We start from the raw sequence: 3,661 nt of genomic DNA, 5'->3' as shown, positions 1-3,661 counted from the left end.
GAATAATATCATAATTAGCAAATTAAAATAGTAATTTTTAGTTTTATTTGACCAAATCAACATAATATTATATTATATTAAAAAAGGAAACAATTAATATTGGGCTCTAGTAATTTATATTTTTATTTGACCAAATCAACATAATATTACATTAGGTAAAGAACAATTTTTATTTACATTACCAAGCCCTAGTAATTTTTATTTGACCAAATCAACATAATATTAGGTTTTTATTTTTATTTTTATTTGACCAAATCAACATAATATTATATTAGATAAGTATCAATTTTTATTTACATTATGACACTCACCATTACATAAGGCATTACCTTACATAACCTTCATTCTTAAAATAATATGGAAATTTTCAAACAAAGGATTGAAATATAACAACAATAATAAAAAAAAGTCAATCCATTTTATTAAATTAATTTTTTTAGGTAGATATTATGAAAATTTTCAAACAAATAGTTGAAATATAACCACATTAATAATAAAATTAAACCCGTTTTATTAGATTAAAAAATTCTGTAAAACGATGTTTGTAAAATGTGAACCCCAAAATTTCTGTTTACGTTAATATGATATTGTTATAAAAATTATGATTTATGATTTTTAATTGAAATTTTTGACAAAAATAACCCATCGGGGGAATCCAAGGAATTAAAAAATTATAATGAAATCCGAAAGCTCCCTAAAGTTCTCATAGCGAACCATGCCCACCACACTCCGGCTCCGTTACTTTTTCATTACGTTAATGTGAGATTAAATAAATGAAGTGGCAGGACAACTCCCAAAAATGGTCACCGAGGGACTCCTCGGGCTCAACGATGCTCATGAGCCTCATATCAATTAACGAACACTTCATTCATATGCGCGGCCCCAGAACCTAGCCTTACACAATATAAATACAAGAAGGTTGGGATCAGCCTTTTATATCGTATCAGCCCTAGCCTTACACAATATAAATACAAGAAGGTTGGGATCAGCCTTTTATATCGTATCATATCAGCCTGTTTGGGGTTCAGCGCGCAGTGTTGTGAAACCTTCAGATCACTAAGTAAACAGTTGGCGGCTTTGGTTTCAAAATGACGAGGAGCAGTGGAAGTATCTTGAACGTGGAGGAAGGATGCGCTATTGCCAAAAGGGCCGTGAAAGACAATAGGGTTGATCTGGAAGAAGGTTGGGCTTTTATTTATAAAGCTATCCTACAGCTAAGAACCCGGTTGGAGGGAGATCTCAACTTTAATGTGACAGCGGAAGAGAGAGCGGTTATTTACAGTATCGTCTACAATCTGTGCAAAACTCGCCTTGACAAAGAACAACTCTATGATAGATACGGGGATTCCATGAAAGAGTACATCACCTCAATGGTTTCACCGGCTTTGAGGGAACAGAATGATGATGAGGAGTTGTTGTTGAGAGAAGTTGTGAAACGCTGGAAAATTTACAAGGCGATGCTACATTGGATGGACATTTTCTTCGAATATTTGGATCGCGTGTTCACCCAAAGGTATCCCTCCGTTATTTCAGTCAGAAAAGTTGGAATCATGTACTTCCGAGACCTGGTTTTTCTGGAAATGCGAATGAATGTGAAGAATGCGGTGATTGTTCTCATTGACGAAGAGCGTGAAGGAGAGCCAAGAAATGATACTCTTTTGAAGGATGTTGTGGCCATTTTTCTTGACCTTGAAATTGAAATGGATTTGTATACAAATGATTTTGAAGTGGCTATGTTGGAACAAACTGGAGCTTTCTATTCTCAGAAGGCTGCTTCATGGATTTTAGAAAATTCCTATACCGACTATATGTCAAGGGTGAATGAATCTCTCATACGCGAGAAGGAAATAGTTGCCAGATATTTGCATAGGAGCAGCGAGCAAAAGGTATTAGACAAAGTAAAACATGTACTGTTTTCCCATTACATGACACATTTTCTTGAGGATGAAAATTCAGGATGCCTTGCGTTGCTCAGGGAACATAGATATACAGATATTTTGATGATGGGGAGGCTATTTGATAGTGTACCTAATGGTTGGGACTCAATTGCAAATATTTTTAGACAACATCTTTTTAGTGAAGTAACACCACCGGTTCAACAGGCTGAAGATATTGTAAAGCAGACGGCAGGGAAAAAGGATAAACGTTTATTGTTGCAGGAAGTGGCTGCATTTGTGAGGAAGGTTATAGAACTACGTGACCAGTATACTAAATCTGTTGTCGAGGACACTATTTTTTCTGGGGTTTTGAAACAAGTATTTGGGGTGTTCTGTAATAAGGAATTTGGAGGAAGTACTAGTGCAGAATGGCTGGCTACACTATGTGATACTGTACTTGAAGAGGATAGCAGTCACGAAAAGTTGAGCGGGGATGATATAATTGAAAATGTGGTGGAATTTCTGGAGTATATTTGGGATAAAACTCTGTTTGCTGAATTCTACCAGGGAAAACTAACTCGTAGAATTTTGTTCCGCAAAAGTGTAAATGTTGGTCATGAGCAGAGCATATTGTCAAAGCTAAAACAGAAATATGGCCATCAATTAATGTCAAAGGTTGCTGGCATGCTTACGGATTCGACAAGATCCCAAGAGAGACAGAGTAATTTCGAAAACTATCTAGACAAGAATAGAAATCTCCATCTTGGAATAGAGTTTACTGTTACAGTGTTGACACCAAGATTTTGGCCAACATACAAGTGTCCCCAGATTAATTTACCTCCAGAGATGGTTAAATGTGTTGAAGTATTTAAAGAGTACTATTCTATAGAAGCCCAACAGCGGAAACTTAAATGGATATATTCCTTGGGATCCTGTAATATAATTGGTAAGTTTCAGAGAAGATCAATAAAAATGATAGCAACAACTTGCCAAACAGCCATATTATTGTTGTTCAATGCATCTGAAAGGTTGAGTTATTTTGACATCAAAAGGAAGTTGAATTTGGAGGAGGAAGAAATTGATGGACTTCTATATTCACTAGCCTGTGACAAGTACAAAATTCTTCAGAAGATTCCAGATGCAACCACCTTAACTACATCAGATAATTTTAAAATCAATTTTAATTTTACAGATAGAACAGGGAAGATAAAACTGCCAATGCCACAGAAGAAAAAATCATCCCAGGATATTCAACAAGACAGACGTTTTCTTATTGATGCATCCATAGTACGGATTATGAAGGCAAAAAAGGTTTTACAATACCAAAGACTTGTGAGTGAATGTGCTCAGGAACTTGAAGGGCTATTCAAGTTAGATTTCACGGAATTTGAAACGCGGATTGAAGATTTGATTGGGAGGGAGTTCTTGGAACGAGATGAAGAAGAGGTAGATTTGCTGATATATGTACCATGAAGCCTATGCAAGTAGAAGGGAAAAGGTTGGATATAGTTTCTTTTTTCTATCATTTAGTGTTCTTTCAAGGTTTCTAAACAGTTTTATGTAGGTATATTATTAATGTTTATGAGAATGCTATATGGAGTAACTGTGATTCCATATAGTAATTGTATTGGATTATGAGGTTATAATATTATTGGATGATTTTTCTGCAACAAAGGTTTATTATTTTGTTTAGTTTTGTTTTATTTTATTTCCTCATATTTTATGTGTAAATAATTTCTCCTATCCAGTTTCCTAGTTCCCATGATTATATATTGTTAGTATCA

The 3,661-nt window shown here is 34.8% G+C and overlaps 1 pseudogene; it reads left to right on the top strand.

The window, feature by feature from the left end:
* Positions 1–1,088: 1,088 nt before the first annotated feature.
* Positions 1,089–3,350, top strand: LOC149220464 (cullin-1 pseudogene; annotated as a pseudogene).
* Positions 3,351–3,661: the final 311 nt, after the last annotated feature.

This window comes from Pinus tabuliformis, chromosome Q (assembly GCF_031772625.1).
Source record: "Pinus tabuliformis cultivar Carrire ecotype Pingquan chromosome Q, CPIR1, whole genome shotgun sequence".
Classification (NCBI taxonomy): Eukaryota; Viridiplantae; Streptophyta; class Pinopsida; order Pinales; family Pinaceae; genus Pinus; species Pinus tabuliformis.
Note: the sequence above shows the minus strand (reverse complement) of the source record. Positions and strands in the feature narration are given on the sequence as shown.